Source organism: Lactuca saligna, chromosome 9 (genome assembly GCF_052625555.1).
Source record: "Lactuca saligna cultivar CGN05327 chromosome 9, ASM5262555v1, whole genome shotgun sequence".
Taxonomy (NCBI): Eukaryota; Viridiplantae; Streptophyta; class Magnoliopsida; order Asterales; family Asteraceae; genus Lactuca; species Lactuca saligna.
Window position 1 is genome coordinate 19,420,628 of NC_136425.1, and position 21,968 is coordinate 19,442,595.

The window sequence follows — 21,968 nt, forward strand, 5'->3', positions numbered from 1 at the left end:
TAAGATAATTGGATTTTGGGTTGTGGATCATATGGATTAAGGGGTGGACAAATTAGGGTGGAAGCCCACATTGAAATAGTTCAAGGCCTTATTCCAGAAGGTTCCATTAGACTGCTTAAGGCCTAAGCTATCCAATTAGGGTTTTGATTGAAACCCTAACAACTTGTTGGGCTAGAGATTATTTTTGAAGATTGCGTCTTTTGGGCTCGATAGCTTAATTTGCTTTGTATTCCGGTTTGGGCCTGTCCAGCAGTGAACCTTTTATGTTTTGTATATAAGTTTGCGCCTGCATGCATATTAGGTCAAGGTTTTTAGGGATCTGTGAAATAGCGATTCATCAAGACGATAACAGGTTTCTTTAATCGTTCTTGTAACCTTCCAATCCTCTACAGTTGATGTTCTTAATAGAGCTCTTCTGAGGATTTTGTTTAATCATTCGACACGTTTGATTCCATCTTGACTTATTCATATTATTGCGTTCATATTGTTTATGTTTATATACTTGTTCAAGATCTAATCGATCTTTATAGATTGAAGGTTAGTTTAATCTCATCAAGTGGTATCAGAGCAGGATGCTGTGTAATCAATACACATCTTTTCTGTGAAAAAGATTTCCATTAGGGTTTTTCCGCAATTATCAATATTTATTGAGCCGTCATCTCTTTATTGACGTATCTTGATATTTATTGTTTTGCCCTAATCTGCTTTATTACAAGTCTGATCTGTGAACAGGTTTTTACGATCATAATGGACGCGACGCAATCAAACCTTATTAATATTTCCAACAGCATCGGTTCAACGACAAAGATTCCAATCTTATACACCCATGACTATGAAGTATGGGCGCATCACTTTGAAGACTACGTGATTGGATCGGAGGATAATGGGTACCTCATATGGGAAGCCATCACCAATGGACCGTTTTCTCATTCTGCATCGTCCAGAATCATCAAGACACAAAAGGAGTACAATGATATGCTAAAGGACGTGAAGGATATTGCACAAGATGAAAAGGATAAATTCCAGTGCAATATTAAGGCGTTAAGGTTGATCGGATTTGCTCTTCAATCCGACACATTCAGGTTGGTCAGCTCATGCACGACGGCAAAGGAAGTTTGGGATAGACTTTGTAAACTGTACTCTACAGACGAGGATCTTGAACATTCTATTCAAACTTTGCTTTTATCTGAGTTTGGAGAATTCAGGCAAGGAGCCGAAGAAACGGTGACCCAAACGTTTGATCGCTTCAATCATCTTCTCAGCAAGATGATCAAACACGATATTGAAAGGAAGCTTATCGAACAGAAGGTTACTTTCTTGAACGGATTGAGGTCTGAATGGAGAGCAGTAGTTTCCACAGTCAAAGCCCATGAGCAGTTTAAATCATACTCTTTGGCGAAACTGGTGGGTATTCTTAAGTCCCAAGAAAAGATTGTGGTGCAAGAAAAGAACGTCGTTTCTAGTCTTGGTTCGTTGGCCCTCCTATCTAAAAGTAAAGCTGTGATGGAAGATGAAGATCTCAACTTGGAGGAATATGATCTCACGTCTGAGGATTATGCCATGATGGTGTCCAATCCCAAGAGGTTCATAAAGAAGAGATTCCCCAGCAACAAAAACCGAAACTGGCAGGGAAGTTACAGCTCTGAAAAGGTGAACAATGAACCGAAGGCTGAGGAGCACAAGAAGGAACCGAAGGTGGATGGCGATTCCGGAGTAAGTTGTTTCTACTGTGGTGGGAAAAACCACTATGCCAAGGACTGTGTCCTTAAGAAGATGGCTGAAAAGGATGATGGAAATGATGAGGAAGCTGTGTTGCAGAAAAGATTGGATGAGTTAAGAAAGAAGAAGTCTACCGCTAACCCTTCTATTAATGCTCTCATTGTGCAGGGTTCGGTTAAAGATGACGAGTTCGGTAGCACGGAAGTTTGGTCTACCGACTCAGAAGACGATGAAGTGAGGAAGCCTACCCATGGAAAGGCTTATGTGGCAAAGGAGGAAAGCAGTGGAGGAAGATGCTTCATGGTGACTGATGTATCTCAAATGAGGGGATACAACACCGATGGAGGAAGCGATGGACTGAAGGTACAGGAGGACATGTGCTTTATGGCCAAACCACTCAGCCAGCAATTCAATGAGCTCGATGAACTGATAAAGAAGGTACAATCTGTTTTTATTTCATCCAAAGTACCACCATCCTCATATTAGAAAGAACTAAAAAATGTTAATACAAGAATTTCTCATCTAGATAGTAGCTTAACTCAAACTCGAGTCACCAATTCTAACCTAACTGATCAATTAAGCAGGGTGGCATCGAAAAGTGAGGAGCGGAGAATGTGGATCGAGTTAAAGGAGTCGGATTTAGTTAAAGTTAAAGACGAAAACATTTATTTGCAAAGAGACAATTTAAAATTGTTAAAACAGCGGAATGTTTTTTGTTTAATTGCTAAACGTTTGTATTCTAATATTACTCAGCTTCACTTGGATTGTGAAATAGGCCAAAAGATCCATCGCATGATTTTGCCCTTCCTAGAGTTTAAGGAGGATGAAATCGATGCCGAAGCCTACAATTGTGAGAGTGTGATATCGTCTGATGACGTCAATCCAACTTACATGTATGGACTGGACAAAATTGAGTCCTTCATTAAATCCAAAGACCACAAGGACATGCTTAAAAATCTTTTGGATGAAAATGACAGACTTAAACTGAGAACCGAAACCATGCAAAAATTTGACTCTTTAAATGCCAAAGTAAGCTCAGAAAACAAAATTGATGTTGAGAATGCATCTGAGCTTGACGAGGACGAAAACATAAGTGAAATTTCTGTAGAGGACATGGTTGACTGCTCAGAATTTACTAAAAACGAACCTGAAAACCACAAGAATCTTATTTCTGAAAATTCAGTAGAGTTCGCTCGTTTGTCCCATCAAAAGTCCCCAATATTAGTTGAGAAAGCAGTTGTATATCAAAAGGTCAGGACCACTCCGAATTAAGTATACAAGGTGACAGGAGTAACCGAACATCAAACAGCTGAACTCACAGCTATTGTAAATGAAGACAACGCTGACGGCTGCGATGAGTACTTCTGGGAAGCTCCAATAGATAATGCAAAAGAAACCATTGGTTTATCTGAAAGAACCTCCTGGAAGAGCAAAGGAAGATACATACCTGAACCCTTGAATAAGCGGGACAATTTCGATGAGCCAAGCACCAGTGGTACAAAAGATATTCCTTAGAAGAATGATCGTTCGGCAAAAGAAGACATTCCCTCTGCTCCTTCGGCTCAAAGTAAAACTCCTGTAGTTCAAAAGGAACCAGCCAAGGAGACACCAAAAATGAAAGCGAATGTTCGTCATCATCCTAATCAGATGAGGAATAGGAAGAGAGAAAGGAACAATAGATACAGGAAGAACCTTTCTGAAAGGAAACAATTCTGGCATTCCCAGAATGCATATTTCTCACACCAAGACAGGAATCTGAAGTATGAAAACAATCCTGTAGGAAAGCCTGAAAGTCACAATAACCGAAGGCAAAGGTTCGGTTCTGAAAAAGATTTCAACCGAAACCAAAGGTTCGGTTCCAAGGACAGCTCCAACCGAACGCAAAGGTTCGGTTCTGAAGTCAAAGGAGACCAAGACTCTAAGGATGGTCCCTCCAACGATCAAAAGCAAAAGGGTCACCTAGAGTCTCAAGCCAGGAAGTCCTCTCAATCCAAACCCTCTCATTCTAATTCTTCTCGTTCTTCTAATTCTTCTACTTCCACCGATTCGTCTCCATCTTGTTCTAAAGCTAATTCCGCTTGTTCTCAAAAATCTGATTCGTCAGCTGAACAAAAGGGAAATCAGAAGGTCAATGAATCCAAACCAGAGTCCAAACCGAACACACCCAATCCTAACAAAATAAAAGTTTTTACCATTAAAAGGAAAGATGAAACAACTCTTATAAAACGAACATATCTAGTTGACGTCTCTCTTACTGTTCCCATTCCCATGCAAAGCTCACGTGGACCCAAGAAACTCTGGGTTCCTAAATCTGCCTAATTTTTGCAGGTTATAAGTGACGAGCAGTTCGACGAAGAATGGTACATCGATAGTGGCTGCTCACGTCACATGACAGGGAGGAAAGAGGAGCTTAGGGAATACAGATCTCTTGCAAATGGTGGCAATGTCAAGTTTGGAAATAATTCTTTCGGCACCATAAAGGGATACGAGATGATAACAAATGGGGACTTTACTATAAGGAAGGTGGCTTATGTGGAAGGACTCCAACACAACCTCATTAGTGTATCTCAGCTTGTTGGAGGTACAGGTCTCAAAGTCTCGTTCGATGATGAAGGTTCTGAAATCATAGAGAAAAAGACAAAGAAAGTGATTCTCAAGTTAGAGCGAAAGGGTGAAATGTTTCCCTTAAACCTTAAACCCATCAAAGGAAACCCAACTATATGCTTGTTGTCAAAAGCTCAATCCGACAAAGCTGGTTATGGCACCGAAGATTATCTCATCTCAATTTTAAAGATATCAACCGACTTGTCACTGGAGGTCATGTTAGGGGTCTTCCATTGCTCAAGTTCGACAGAGATCATTTGTGTGCTGCATGCGAAATGGGGAAGCAGAGTCGTCAAAGTCACCCATCTATAATCAACACAAAAGTTGTTGAACCACTTGGATTACTTCATATCGATTTGTGTGGTCCTTCATCTATCGAAAGCATCGGTGGTAGCAAGTATATTCTTGTTATTGTTGATGACTTTTCACGATTTACATGGGTATTCTTTCTAAAGCTCAAATCTGAAGCGACTCAAAAACTGAAAGTGTTTATCAAGCAAATAGAAATACAGCTCAAGAAGGTTGTCCGCAACATCAGGAGCGACAATGGTCTTGAATTCAAGAACAGGGAGTTTGAAGAGTTTCTTGCAGAAAAGGGAATAAGTCACAATTTCTCAGCTCCCTACACACCGCAACAGAACGGAATAGTCGAAAGACGAAACCGATCTTTGTGTGAAGCTGCCCGAACTATGCTAAGTTTCGCTTTCTTACCTCTTTATTTTTGGGCTGACGCTATTTTGGCTGCTTGTTTTACACAGAACAGGTCCTATCTCAACAAGCGATTCACGCTCACTCCATATGAGATACTAAACAACAGAAAGCCCAATGTGAAATTTTTCCATGTGTTCGGCTCAAGGTGTTTCATCTTTAACTCTAAAGAACACCTTAACAAGTTTGATGTCAAAGCCGACGAGGGAATTTTTCTGGGTTACTCGCTCACATCCAAGGCGTACAGGGTCCTAAACAAGCATTCGAGAAGGATTGAAGAGACATACTATGTGACCTTTGATGACAGCTATGTCAAGAAGCTACAGGCTAAAGAAGACACCGCTGGGGAAATCTTTCCTCTAACTGGCCAGGTCACAGTCTCGGTCGCCAACTTATACGAGACATTTCTGGAGCTCTTTGACGAACCGGAGAAAGCTTCACTCTCCGAAGCAGGTGCAGCAGACAACAAAGTTGATCATATGAAGCAGATTGTCGAAGATGCTGCAAGAAGAATGCATGAAGGAGAATCAACCTCTAACGACTCTCCATCCAACAAAGCTTCTGTCGAGGGGGGGCCAAGCTCTCATGTCGAGGGAGAACCAAGCTCTCATGTTGAGGGGGAGCCAAACTCTCATGTTGAGGGGGAGCCAAACTCTCATGTCGAGGGAGAGCCAAGCTCACAAGTCCAGGGGGAGCCAAATTCTACAACTTCAACCGAAGGTCCTTCATCAACCGAAGATGCCTCAACACCTGTAAGCTCAGTACCACAAGAAACACCTGAACCTCATGTTTTTCAAAGCTCATCAATTGAGGGGGAACATAATGATATGACGCTCGGTTACGATAGCCAATCTGAGCCAGAAGAAATGATTAATGCTGAACTAGACCCAACCTTTGATCCGAATTACCCTCCTCTTATCAAATGGACCAGAGATCATCCTATTTCTCAAATAGTTGGTGATGTATCTGAAAAGGTTCTGACCCGATCACAACTGAAGGCAAAACAAACATCCTTATTTTCAAAAGTTGAGTTTTATATGTTTAACTCATTCGTATCAAAAGTTGAACCGAAGACAGTTAACTCTGCCCTAGATCACTCTGATTGGGTTCAAGCAATGCAAGACGAACTGAACGAATTTGAAAGGAACAAAGTCTGGCGCCTCATTCCAACTCCTCCAGATGCTTCGGTCGTTGGTCTCAAATGGGTTTTTAGGAACAAAATGGACAAGGAAGGTAATGTTATAAGGAACAAGGCTCGTCTGGTGGTAAAGGGATACTGTCAGGAGGAAGGGATAGACTATGAAGAGACTTTCGCTCCAGTGGCTAGGCTAGAATCTGTTAGAATATTTCTGGCTTATGCTGCTCACAAGAATTTTGAGGTTTTCCAAATGGACGTCAAGTGTGCATTTCTCAATGGAGAACTCGAAGAAACTGTGTATGTGGAGCAACCTCCTGGGTTCGTGAACGAAAAGCATCCAAATCATTGCTATATTCTGGATAAAGCTGTGTACGGCCTCAAGCAAGCTCCGAGAGCCTGGTATGAAACGCTTACAAAATTTTTAAAGATGTCTAAATTTAAACAAGGTTCGGTTGACCCAACCTTCTTTCGCAAAAAGGAAGGTAACCACCTTATGATAGTTCAAATTTATGTCGATGACATCATCTTTGGCTCCACGAATCCCAGCTTAACAGCTGAATTCAGAAAGCTGATGGAGACTAAGTTTGAAATGAGCTCAATGGGTCCTATTAACTTTTTCCTTGGTTTAAACATAAGTCAGGGAACCGAATGGATCTTTATTAATCAGGAAGCTTACACGAAGACTCTCCTAGCAAAGTTTGGCATGATGGGAGACTCAAAAGTCAAAGTCCCAATGGCATTCGGCACCAAGCTTACCCCATCTTTAGACAAACCGGCTGTCGATATCATGCTCTATCGCCAAATGATAAGCTCATTGATGTATCTAACTGCTAGCAGACCTGATATCATGTTTTCTGTGTGTTATTGTGCTCGATTTCAGGCAAACCCACGCGAACCTCACATGCTTGCTGTGAAGAACATCTTGCGCTATCTCAAACGAACCACCTCCTTAGGTCTATGGTATCCATCCAACTCAGGCTTCTTCGTTCAAGCCTATTCTGATGCTGAACTTGGAGGATGTGGACTCGACCGTAAAAGCACAACTGGTGGCTGTCAATTCCTTGACGGGAAGTTGGTCAGCTGGCAATCCAAGAAACAAACATGTGTGTCATTGTCTACTGCCGAAGCGGAATACATTGCCGCTGCATCCTGCACATCACAAGTGATTTGGATCTAGAGTCAACTTCGAGACTATGGACTCAATATGAAGAAGATCCCACTATATTGTGACTCTGAAAGTGCAATTAGGATCTGTCATAACCTAGTGCAACACTCTAAAACCAAACACATAACACTGAGGTATCACTTCATCAAAGATCACGTGGAAGATGGAAACGTCGAAGTTCACTTCGTAAGAACCACTGATCAACTGGCTGATGTCTTTACCAAAGCTCTTCCTGAAGCATCATTCAATAAAATATTACAAGGGCTAGGTATGATGGAATCAGAGTCAGTACCTCACACTATCTCTCAACCTCAAACGTAAGAAGCGAAACCAACCGAACGTTCGGGTTCGGTTCAACTATCTGACTCGCTCATTACTTCAAAGGTAGTCTTTCTCTGTTATATATTTATTGTACAATTTTGTTTTTTCTTGACTTAAAAAAAAAAAAAACCCAACCGAAACCAACCCTTCAAAGGTTCGGGTTCGGTTTTTCAAAATTTTCCTAAACCGAAACGAACCGAAGGTTCGGGTTCGGTTTTTCAAAATTTTCCTAAACCGAAACCAACCGAAGGTTCGGGTTCGGTTTTTCAAATTTTTTTTTGAACCGAATCCAACCGAACGTTCGGGTTCGGTTTTTCATATTCTTTCCAAAGTTTTTCATATTCTTTCCAAGGTTTTTCATATTCTTTCCAAAGTTTTTCATATTCTTTCCAAGGTTTTTCATATTCTTTCCAAAGTTTTTTTTCTTTTTCTTTTCTTCTTGCTTAATTTTTTTTAATCTCAAAAACTCCAAAAATATTTTTTTCTTGTGTGTTCGTGTTCATTTATGGGGATAAATTTGATGATTTTCCTAAGTGTCCCTAGAAGCATGCTGCTGTATGTGTCTCAAGCCTCATAAGATTTTGAATAATGGCCTTCATAACCTGGTATACACAAACCTTGTCTTCCCAAAAAGGCCAACTCATTTATTCTAATCGTGAGCTACCTCACTCTTTTCTCACATGAGTTAAGAGTTTCCTGCTTGGTCCTTATTTTCGCAGCAGAGGTACTACGTTCTCTTACACCATCTCCACTTTACCTCTCCACTACACTCATTCCATCAAAGTAACCCTTGAGACTCTCAGAAATTACCGTTGAGGTTTATGGTTACACAACATCTGTGTTTATGATCTTAGTCTCGTGTCACTACGAGCTAAGTGAAACCCAACATTCTGTTGGAATAGTGTCTAAGGCTATAACTATATTCGGTGGTGCATGGTCCTTTTGGGTTGCCTTCACCATAGCAACTTGAAGGATGATTTGTTAAGAGAGAGTAAATGTTATAAGGAATAATATTTAGCTATTTGATTAATATAAGTCATAAATTAATTGGTATTAATTTGGTGACTTAAAGAGATTAATTAAATAAGAGGGTATAAACTGTCAATTGTTTGATAGTTAGACTTTGGACTATAAATCCATTAGGGTGGACTTTGGACGGTTTCTAAGAGCTTTAGGATAGCTCAAAATAGTCCATAAGGATATCTATGGAATGGATTTGGATAGCCTTAAGTGAAGATTATCCAATTAGGGTTTAGGGTGAAACCCGTAAGGAGTCTAAAGGTATAAATAGGCCCTTGGGATGTGGAATTCGTGTACAACCTTTCAGAACCTAAAGCAAGGAACCTCTGGCCGAATTCCATCCCCTCTCCTCTCTCCTAAATCATCTTGCTTGCTATTGGTGTTTGTAAGCCATTAGAGGAGTGACAATTGTGACTCTAGAAGCTCCAAGACAAGAAGATCAACAAGGAACTCAAAGGTATGATTCTAGATCTATTTTAATGTTGTTGTTTAACCTAATTAGCCATTAGAAGTCTTGGATTCAAAAGCATGTTTGATAGAAAGCCTAGATCCAAGCAATAGGGTTTTGCATGCGCACATAGGAAAGTTCTTATGGCTAAAACCCAACAGTGGTATCAGAGCCTAGATTGGTTTTCTACAAATTGTTGCTTGAATAACTGAAACAAACCTGCGAAATTCGATTTTTTGGTTTTGAGTCACTGACTCGTCGAGTTCCAAAGTGGACTCGGCGAGTAGGCCTGACTCGGCGAGTCCATTTGTGTACTCAGCGAGTCCAAGCGTCAGGAAAGGCCAGATTCGGGATTTCTTTGTGTTTATCTTATCCAAACTTTCCATAAACTAATTAGATCAATATGAATCCGATTTCTTGATAAATATAAGTGTTATCTTGATCTAGTTAAAGGTAATTATCAACTAATTAAATATTTAATTTACTTATGTGATAATAATTAATTGTTTTTGGTAATTATCTTCAAAGAAATCAAGATAAATCAAATAAAGATAATTAGAATATTAAATTGTTAATTGGAATTATTTGTTATTTGATCCTCCATGTTTTTAAATGTTTAAAACCTACCCTATAGTTTTGAAATTTATATTTGTGATTAAAAGCTTTAATTTAGACAACTTAAATTTCAAACCCTAGATTTTGAAAAGTTTAAAATGCAACCCTATACTTATATGATGTTATTAGAATAATATATATATGTATAACTAAATGCTAGTCTTACCGCTAGTAGGCCTCATTCACGAAGCCGATCTATAAGGTGGGTATAAGGTTGCGGCCTATAAAATGGCGCTTAATGGGTGTACACTCACACCCACCGCTTGCTTGATTGGTGGAGGGTCGTTAGCCGAACGGGTAGGATAGGGCAACCTCATCCTCTCATTAAAAGTATAATAAAAAAATACGAAGTAACTAAACTTTTTTAAAAATTTCCCAATCTTAGTTACTTTAGGAAAAGTGAATTGATGCAATCCCATGAAATTACACTTTGCACCTTGCTAAGATGTTAGTGGAGCGTGTGTGGTTTACCGGCACACTAATTGGTTCTAAGCGAAGGTGGCGAAGGGTGATTCATTGTTTATCATAGTTCGATGGAGCGTGTGTGGTTTACCGGCACATCGAATAGGTGATCGTAACAATGAAGGCACCATGTGAATTTGCATGGTAATTCACACCCGCTTTGTGATCCTCGGCATCCCAGTCACAAACAAGAGGGGCATATCGAGATTTAAACATGCCATTGAATAGTTCAATGAATCTCATCCGAACCTAGGAATTCTCAAAAAACACTTAGGACTAAAAGTTTAAGTTTTGTGATGGAGAATTAGTGAATCGTCATTCACTTACCTTCAATTTATTTGCATGTTGGATTACGGCATCCCTTTTCTAGTATGTAAATGTTATTGTTGGATCCTAGCCCTAATTTTCTTATTGGGTGATAATTAGGGATTCTTGTTCTAATCTATCTTTGTCCTTTCTATAGATGTCAAACGCAAACAACGCTGCTGCTAGTTCTTTCACGTTGATGAGCCTTTGCCAAAAGGTCACCTTCGATGGAACGAACTTTGGCGAATGGATAAGATACATTCGCACCATTGCTCGCTATGAGGATAAAGAGTATGTCCTCGACGAGAAGCTCGAGAAAATCAACCCCGAAATTGCTACTCCCGCTGAAATCACCGCCTTTGAAACCCATGAGCGAGATGCGACGAAAGTACATTGCATCATGATCGCCACCATGAACTCCGAGTTCCAAAAGTCCTACGAGGACATGTATCCATACGAGATGCATCAAGACTTGTTGGAGAGGTACCACCAAAACGCGAGACAAGAGCGTTACGAGATCTTCACCAACATGATTTCCGCTAAGATGGGTCATGGAGAATCTCTTACCGTGCACTTGCAAAAGATGCAAAGGTATGTCGACCGCCTTCGCAAGTTAAACGTTGACTTCGGCGAAGACTTGGCGATCGACATGGTGCTTCACTCTTTGCCTCCGATGTATAATCAATTTAGGATGACCTACCACATGAACAAAGAGGAGGTCACTCTAAGTAAGCTCCAAGGTCTCTTGAGGGTTGCTGAGAGCAATTTCAAGGACAAGTCTGTTGCACCAACTCCCAATCCGTCTGCTGCTCCTGTCTTGGCAATTGGTCAAGGGAAGGGAAAGAAGAGGAAAGCTTCTTCAAATAACTATCGAAAGGTGAAAGCCCGAGATGGTTCCTCTTCTAGTGGGACAAAAGTTGATCCCTCTAAGCCCTGCTCTAACCCGAAGGAGGCAGAGTGCCACCACTGCCACAAGATAGGACATTGGAAGAGAAGCTGCCCGGATTACCTGCAAGCCATCAAGGAAGGAAAGATCAAGCCATCTTTCGCAGGTATATATGCAATAAAATCTAACGATTCTAATCATGCTATTTCTTGGGTTCTTGACACCGGTTGTGGTTATCACATTTGTTCTAATGTGCAGGGACTAAGAAGAAGTAGGGATGTGGAGCAAGGAAGGATCAATCTAATCATGGGGAACAGAAGATCGTCGCCTGTGACCAAGATTGGAGTGTATTCTTTGGTGCTTAAGAATGGTTTAGTTTTAGATTTGAACAATTGTTGCTATTCGCCAGAAATGGCTAGAAACATCATTTCATTTCATGGTTTATATAGACAAGGTTTTAGATTTTCTTTTAATAATGAGAATGGTTCTATTTTGGCTTATCTAAATGGTGTTTTTTATTTTGAAGCTATACCATGTAATGGAATATATGAAACTGTTATGATTGTTGATAACTTAGGAAATGATGTTTTGAATATTGATTCTTCCACTAGTATGGATAAAGCATCCTTATGGCATTGTCGTCTTGGAGATGTCAACAAGAAACGCATAGCCCAACTCCAAAAGGATGGAGTGTTGGAGTCATTCGACCTTAGGGAAGATGACACATGCGAATCTTGTTTACTTGGAAAGATGACTAAGTCACCCTTCACGAGTACTTGTGAAAGGGGTGAGGGACTATTAGACCTAATACATACCGATGTATGTGGACCTTTTAGATCAACCACGAAGGATGGGAACCGCTTCTATGTGACCTTTACCGATGATTATAGTAGATATGGGTATATCTATTTAATCAAGCAAAAGTCAGAAACCTTTGAAAAGTTCAAAGAGTTCAAGAATGAAGTGGAGAATCAATTGGGCAGGAAAATCAAGATGCTTCGATCCGATCGAGGAGGAGAGTACCAAAGTCTTGAATTCCACGATTATCTCAAGGAGTGTGGAATAGTTTCGCAATTGACGCCTCCTAGGACACCGCAATTGAATGGTGTGGCAGAAAGGCGTAATCGAACCTTATTGGATATGGTTCGCTCTATGATGAGTCGTGCTTCACTACCTATCTTCTTTTGGGGGTACGCCTTAGAGACTGCCGCCCATATCCTTAACCGAGTCCCTACCAAGAAGGTTGCCAAAACACCTCACGAGATGTGGACGGGGAGAGTTCCCTCGTTGGCTCATATCAAGGTTTGGGGTTGCGAGGCTTTCGTAAGACGAGATACTCACGACAAGCTTGAACCTCGAAGTGAGCGATGTATTTTCATCGGCTACCCGCAAACTTCCTTTGGATATCTCTTCTATAGACCGAAAGATAATGTTATCTTTGTTGCAAGGAGAGGAGTTTTCCGAGAGCGAGAACTCATAAGCCAAGGAGACAGTGGGAGGCAAATCGAACTTGAAGAGATTCAAGAATCGATAGATGAAGGAACCTCTACCGCTGGCGTTCAACCCGAGGAGGAAACTCCGGTTGAACCGATTAACGAATCCTTACCTCTTAGACGTTCCGATAGAGTTAGAGTTCAACCCCAGTTTTATGGCTTTCATATTACTACCGAAGGGGACACGTATATTAGTGATGGTACACTAGTAAATCTTGATGAACCTAATAGCTATAAGGAAGCCATGGCAGGCCCGGAGTCTGCGAAATGGAAAGAGGCGATGGATAGCGAGATCCAATCCATGTACGATAACCAAGTTTGGAATTTGGTTGATTACGTGCCCGAACGTAAGACCGTAGGGTGCAAGTGGATCTTCAAGAAGAAGACCGACGTGGATGGGAACGTACACACGTATAAAGCGCGATTGGTTGCGAAGGGCTTTACTCAAACTCCCGGAGTTGACTATGATGAGACCTTCTCGCCAGTTGCGAAGATTAAATCTATTAGAGTGATGCTAGCAATTGCCGCATTTCATGATTATGAGATTTGGCAAATGGATGTCAAGACCGCTTTCCTTAACGGAAAGTTGGCTGAGGATGTTTACATGGCTCAGCCAGAGGGGTTTGTGGATCCGAAGCATCCGAATAGAGTGTGTAAGCTTGAGAAGTCCATTTATGGACTTAAGCAAGCGTCTCGCAGATGGAATCTTTGCTTCGATGAGAAAGTCAAAGAGTTTGGATTTGTACGAAGCGAAGACGAATCTTGTGTATATGTCAAAGCCAGTGGGAGTGTAGTAAGCTTCCTCGTTCTATATGTCGATGACATATTACTCATAGGAAACGACATCCCGACTCTGCAGGAGGTTAAGTCCTGGCTCGGGAAGTGCTTCGCTATGAAGGACCTCGGAGAGGCTTCTTACATTTTGGGAATAAGGATAGTAAGAGATAGAAGTAAGAGACTAATTGGACTTAGTCAGAATACTTACTTGGAGAAGGTACTAAAACGTTTTAGTATGGAAAACTCAAAGAAGGGAGAACTACCGATACAAGGAAATGCCAAGTTGAGTAAGACTCAAAGTCCGAGTACCGAAGCCGAGATAGCAGAAATGAGCCAAGTACCATACGCTTCCGCAGTTGGCTCAATCATGTACGCTATGACTTGTACTCGCCCTGATGTAGCCTTCGCTTTGAGCATGGTTAGCAGATATCAAGGGAATCCTGGCAAAGCACATTGGATTGCGGTGAAGAACATCCTTATGTACCTTCGGAGAACGAAAGAATGGTTCTTAGTCCTTGGAGGGAGTGATGACTTGAAGGTGCGAGGGTATAGTGACGCCAGCTTTCAAACCGACAGGGACAACTATCGTTCGCAGTCGGGCTGGGTCTTTACCCTAAATGGAGGAGCAGTGACATGGAAAAGTTCCAAGCAGGAAACCGTAGCTGATTCAACGTGCGAATCAGAGTACATCGCAGCGAGCGAAGCGTCGAAGGAGGCAATATGGCTGAAGAACTTCATCGGTGATCTTGGAGTTGTGCCGGCCATAAAGGAGCCCGTAGAGATTTTCTGTGATAACGAAGGTGCGGTTGCCTTGACCAAGGAACCAAGGGATCATGGTAGATCTCGACATATCGACAGAAAATATCACTTCATTAGACATCGTGTAGAAGAAGGACAACTCGTAGTGAAGAGGATATCATCAGAAGATAACCCAGCAGATCCGCTTACGAAGGGACTGAGTAGGGTTAAGCACTTACAGCATGCTAGGAGTATTGGGCTGAAGGATGATATTAGCATAGATTAGATTGTATTAGAAACGTATAATAGATAAATGTAATTAACATTTGATGATTAAATAAAGAAGTTTTATTTATGAGTAAAGTTACTATCACATGTTAGTTGTTTAACTATTGTTTCACTTTGCATGTTTTGACTTCCAGAATAATTGAGTTTATTAGGAATAATCGAATTATTTAAATGGTCCACAATCGTTCATATGTTGGGAGTAGATATGAATGAAGATTGTCGTGAATTGGTGTGTAGAGTGTCTAAATGGTGTTAGACATAGCAAGAGTTGCTGCAACGTTCATGAGTGCTTACGAACTGTTTTTGAGCATTGGAATAAACCCGCGCTTGCTGGAATCACTTTATGGAATACGATATAAAAGGTGATCGCAAGACGATAATATCATATGGTCTTAAAACCTAGATATATGGTTTATTATTTGTTAATTGATTGTGCATTGATAATGCGAAAACGCATCAGTAACTTGATGTTATAAAACGCATTGTTGTGTATAGTTGGTTAATGAATAAGTAAATGCATATAAGTCGAAGTTTATCTGTAAATTTTATCCTAAGAGGGTAGAAGAGATATCTTGGCCACTCGATGATTTGATTTGACTTATGTGCCGGGCCCGGTTAGAACTGAATTGATGTGTTCGATTAAGTTCTATGTAAAATAAATCGAAGATCGAGAAATCTAAATGCTAGACTAACCATTCCATAGGATTGTCAGCATGATATCTAACAGAGGACTGTACGATCCCTTATCTAAAGGACAAGATTGATTAGATCAGAGTTGACAGCGTCTTTGAGAGCTACGATTGCAAACCGTATTATACTTGTATAGTTACTAGACTTATCCAAGTGGGAGACTGTTGGAATAGTGTCTAAGGCTATAACTATATTCGGTGGTGCATGGTCCTTTTGGGTTGCCTTCACCATAGCAACTTGAAGGATGATTTGTTAAGAGAGAGTAAATGTTATAAGGAATAATATTTAGCTATTTGATTAATATAAGTCATAAATTAATTGGTATTAATTTGGTGACTTAAAGAGATTAATTAAATAAGAGGGTATAAACTGTCAATTGTTTGATAGTTAGACTTTGGACTATAAATCCATTAGGGTGGACTTTGGACGGTTTCTAAGAGCTTTAGGATAGCTCAAAATAGTCCATAAGGATATCTATGGAATGGATTTGGATAGCCTTAAGTGAAGATTATCCAATTAGGGTTTAGGGTGAAACCCTTAAGGAGTCTAAAGGTATAAATAGGCCCTTGGGATGTGGAATTCGTGTACAACCTTTCAGAACCTAAAGCAAGGAACCTCTGGCCGAATTCCATCCCCTCTCCTCTCTCCTAAATCATCTTGCTTGCTATTGGTGTTTGTAAGCCATTAGAGGAGTGACAATTGTGACTCTAGAAGCTCCAAGACAAGAAGATCAACAAGGAACTCAAAGGTATGATTCTAGATCTATTTTAATGTTGTTGTTTAACCTAATTAGCCATTAGAAGTCTTAGATTCAAAAGCATGTTTGATAGAAAGCCTAGATCCAAGCAATAGGGTTTTGCATGCGCACATAGGAAAGTTCTTATGGCTAAAACCCAACACATTCAACACCTAATGAATTGATGGTGAGCAATTAAGTTGCTCAAGTTTTCACTAAAGAATTGACGAATGTACCCTACTAAAATCTCAAATTCTACTCTGTGTGATTCCTATGAAATTGTTAAACACCATAACATTTCTCCCCTTGGGATCCAGTTTTTCATTTTCTTCTGAGATTTTATATTATTCCAAACCACCCTTATTTAGCCTAATTAAAAGAAGCCTTTCAACATTTCTTCATAAATGGTTGATCGTAATTAACGGGAATCCACTCTTAAACCTTAAGTTCTCTCTTGTCATGTGGCATTAAATGCGCATGTGGAAATAGTAACGGCTTGTCTCTCTGAAACGACGCTTGTTGGGCGGCGTGATCCTAGGAACCTGACACTCTCTCTCCTACGTGATCATCGCATGCCTCAACTGTCATCCATCTGTCACTCAACAACCCGGTTCAAATTTCCATAAGAGATTTGAAACGATTTTTCTCTCTCCTATCACCCACTATAAATAGCCCATTACACCACCTTTTATCTCTTTACCACCTTCAAAATTTCCAGAGCGCAAATACTCCCAAACAGTTTCCTGTTCATCATCTTCTTCATACCTGCAAAAATGGCTGATTCCTCTTCTGTTCATGCTACTTCACAGATCCTTCCCATTCGCCCACAACAATGTCTGGTCATTGATCTTAACCCACTGGCGTACGACTCCTATATGTCGCCGGTCATAGAATGTTTGAAGTATTCTCAACTTGTTCCGGCTCTCTCTAGAATTGAATCTGTGCCAATGGTGGCTCTATCGCAGGTTTACGCGACTGCATACTACGACAAGGCCGTCGACAGGGTGTTTTTCGAGATTGCAGAACACAAAACCTCAGTCTCTCGCCAACGTTTCTGCACCTTGCTAGGGTTTGCTGTTGACCCTTCAAGAGTTCATCCAGATTTGATTCAGATTGGCCATCTGTATAACATGTTTTACAACATGGGATACACAGAAGTTCTTACCTCTGTTGCTAAATTCAAAAAGTCATGCCTGCCGCCACAGTGGAATGGCCTATTTACAGTCCTTTTCAAGGGCTTGTCGGAACGAAGCTCAGGATCAAACGGTGCAAGTCGTCTCTTCCTAACCATAATGTACGGGGTCTATAATAGGATTAACCTGGACTATGGGTTTGTCCTATTGCAACAACTTATTCAAAGTCTCTCCTCACCATCCCGACACTCTGAGGTGTCGTTGGCCCGATTCTGGATCCTGATTACAAAATGGGCCATGGATAGATTTGATATTCCTACTGCTGACGGTGCATCGATGTCTTCTGTTGGTACCTTCCATACCAAGAAGATCATCGTCTCAGATGCATTGAAGTTTTCCTTCATTGGCTCCATCCCGGAGTCAATGTATGGCGATGTGCCCTCTGACAGCAGGTTGATTCGGAAGATCAAGGAGCTAAGGCCATCTGGTCCAAGGGAACTGACACCGGATATGCTCAGGTCGATTCATGATGCCGACAAACCGGTGAGCAGGGGAAAAAAGGCGGAAAAAGGGAAGCATGCGTCCAAAGCTCCAAAGGGACCTTCTCCCAAAAAGAGGAAACAAACGAAAGCTGCACAATCCCCACAGCCAAAGAGGAGGAAGACTCAACCGAAGAGAAAGCTTATTATTCCCTCTTCTTCGAGTGACTCTGAGGGTGAGAGTTCGGGTTCTGACGACTCTCAAGGAGCCGTCTCTCCTCAACGAGGCAACACACCACCTCGTTCCCCTACCCCAGAGATGGCACTTCCCAATTCCCCAGTTCCTTCACCTCCACCAATCTTTACAACTACAACCGAATCACCTCACGTAACCGAACCACCACAAACAAAAACCCATACAACCGAAACTACCCATACTCAACAACCACCCAAAATTATACCAACACCCATTCAACTTGATCCTACCAAACCCACAACACCCCCAACTTCACCACCCCCTTCCTCTCCTGAAAACCCTTATCTTGGTGGTGAAAATATGATCTTTGATTCGGTCTACTATAGTCCGTTTCAGGTTCAGAGTGACGAGGAGGATGATGCTCCAGTAACAAAGAAGCATCTCAAAGAGCTCAACGAGAAGATTGACCTACTTCTCGCCTCCTCTTCCAACCAGCAGTCCTCTCTTTCTGAAGCTGCCCTTCAGAAAATTGTTGATGCCTTCTCCAGGGCTCAACATGATTCGGTGGCTTCAGCAACTGCTGCCATTGATGCATCCACTCGAGCCTGTGAGGCAGCGACCGCAAAAGTCGATAAACTATTTTCTAACGCTTCTGCCCTGCTGAAGTCCTTGCAGGACAGCGCCAATGCCACCAGGACATCTTTGGAACCAATTGTTCAGCAATTGGCCAACTTTGTCTCATCGGAGTTGACTTCGTTCGCTACTCTTCGCCAAAACCTAACCGACAACAACTCGGCACTTCGCGCCTCCATTGATGCTCGCCTCGCCAAGCTACAAGAAGATCTTGCAACTGAGCATTCGTTGATGGACGATCTGGCAAGCCAAACAACCGCCCTTGAGCTCAAGACAACTCAACTCTCCCACTCCCAACAACAACTGGAAGATCTTCGATCCAAAAGGGAGGTGATCAAAACGTGTGTTTCGGATGTCCACGCTGCTATATCCAACATTCTGGAAGCACACGATCCCATATTAAACTTTTCGGTGAGGCGCTCCCTTGCTGAAAAACTCTCTCCGGCCATCGATCTTCTCAACAAAGTTGAAGGGCTACCTAGTTTCGTGTCCATTCCGAAACAAGGGGGAGATGAGAAGTCAGGATCGAAACCACCTCCTTCCTCCAAAACTACTCACACGACCGAACCATCTCCGACTGGTCAAGCCTTAGGCTCGGGTGTGAAGAACAAAGGCAAAAACATAGCTGAGGAAGAAGATGAAGAAGGAGACAAGGAGACCATTGCTGACATTTTAAAAAGAAAGAACAGTCGCAAGGTTGACGAAGATGCCAGTCGTGTGGCGCGAGAAGCTGAAGAAGCCGAACGCAAACAAAAAGAAGCCCACGATCTCCTTGAGAGCCGAAAGACTCTCTTCCCTGCCTGGACCAGGGAACGTTTGATTAAAGAGGCCATTGAAACTCCTAGCATTTTATGGCTCGCGCCGGTTATCTCGTTCGACTGCAACAACACTGTCGATTCGCAGTTCGATATGCCGCTGACTCGAAAGGCGTTCATCTTCCACGTCTTCTCAAACACATTTGAAGTCCCTCACCCGAATGCTGAGCTTGACAGGGAGCTCATTGACTTCTATCTGGCGGCTGCTCGTCCACAATACCTTAATTGGAGCGCCCAGAAGATTGTAAACGTTCGGGTGCTGAAACCTTATACCGAAGGTCGTTTTATAAATGTTCGGTTCAAGTTGATTCGGGGATCTGCAAGAACTGCTCATATTATCTCCCTGGCAGATCTACCGAATCTAAATCCTCATGATTGGATTGTCCTGTATAATATCCTTTTGACTAATGAAGCTGAATATGGTCCCATTCTAGACCATGTCAAAAGGATGTTAGCCTGCTACATCATGGAGGTTGCCCTAATGGATCAGGAGGTCGCCACAGTCTTCAAGAAGAAACCAAAGATTGCTCCTGTGGGATCGGCCAGTGATCTCAACCAAATGCTATTGGGCAGGATTGACCCGAGACGCAACTCGGTTATGTTCACTAGAGCGGAAGGACAAAAATGTCTCTTCGCTTTAGCTGACAAGCATCTTTAGACCACAACTTGTTTGGAGCATGTGTTATTCATTATCAAACAGTGTAAAGAGAACTCGGCTGATGACATCAAGTACTTTGAAGATATGATTATTTGGTACATCCGGTTTAGACAAACCATTCTCTCCATCACCAAATGTCTGTTTAGTACCGTGAAGAAGAAGGTACCTGCTTCAGCTGCTGGCCCAAGTAACTAGTGAAGGTCTCACTCCAAATTGACGCAAAGGGGGAGATTGTTGGGCTAGAGATTATTTTTGAAGATTGCGTCTTTTGGGCTCGATAGCTTAAGTTGCTTTGTATTCCGGTTTGGGCCTGTCCAGCCGTGAACCTTTTATGTTTTGTATATAAGTTTGCGCTTGCATGCATATTAGGTCAAGGTTTTTAGAGATCTGTGAAATAGCGATTCATCAAGACGATACCAGGTTTCTTTAATCATTCTTGTAACCTTCCAATCCTCTACAGTTGATGTTCTTAATAGAGCTCTTCTGAGGATTTTGTTTAATCATTCGACACGTTTGATTCCATCTTGACTTATTCATATTATTGCGTTCATATTGTTTATGTTTATATACTTGTTCAAGATCTAATCGATCTTTATAGATTAAAGGTTAGTTTAATCTCATCACAACTCCAGTATATAAGGACACCTAGGGCTTTAGAAATCGACTACCAGAAACCCTAAGAAGTCTTTGAGCTGATTTTGAGCCTCTCATCCCCTCTCTCCAAGATCATCCAACTTGATTTTGTGTTTATGATCCATTAGAGGCATCACATTTGAGGTGCTAAGTTCTCATAAGCTAAAGATCTTCAAGCACCAATCAAGGTAACATTCTTATTGGTCATTTATGTTATTTTCAAGATTTTTTTGTATGGTATATTAGAGTTTGTATGCTTTGGATAATTTGCATATACAATAGAGAAAACTAGATCCAAAGCTTTAGGGTTTGCTTGTACACCATAGGATTGTTTTTTTGCTCATAACCCAACAGTGGTATCAGAGCCTTGATTGGTTTCTATTGTATTTGATGCATTGTATCATTATTCATTGCTTAAAATCGAAATTTTTGCTTTCTGCCTGACAAACTTGTCGAGTCACCTGATGAACTCGACGACTCCAGATGGTGACTCGACGATTTGGAGAGTCAAACAGAGGAAATTTTAGGATTTTGGCCTGTTAACATGGGATAATTACCAAATACATTTTTGATTGATAAAATCCAAATTTTATTAATATGATGTGATTATCCTTATCAAAATAGAAGATAATTGTCAATTAATTAGACAATTATTGCCTTATATCATAAACTTTTATTATTTGAAAGAATTATCTTTCCATGGAATTGGATTAGGTCAGAATTAGATAATCATCAATTAATTGTTTAATTAAATTATTTGAACTTTGATCTAGAAAGTTTTGAAAAGTTTCAAAATTTGCCCTCAAGTTTTGGAATTTATATTTTGATTAAAAGGTTTAATTTTGAAATATTTAAATTCTAAACCCTGGAATTTTACAAGTTTAAAATTCAACCCTTTTACTATTATAATATAATAAGAACAATGATTATATATATATATATATATATATATATATATATATATATATATGTATGTATGTATGTATGTATAAGATTAATGCTAGTCTTACCGTTAGTAGGCCTCATTCACGAAGCCGATCTATAAAGGGGGTACAAGGCTGTTGCCTATAAAATGACATTTTAATGGGTGTCTACTCTCACCCACCACTTCCTTTATTGGTGGAGGGTCGTTAGCTGAACAGGTAGGATAGGGCAACTAATTACTCATTAAAAGTATAATGGTTAATAAAGTAACTAAATGTTTTTATAAATTTCCCAATGTTAGTTACTTTAGGAAAAATGTGAAAATGATGCTATTCCATGAAATTATACTTTGTACCCTTGCCAAGATGTTAGTGGAGCATGTG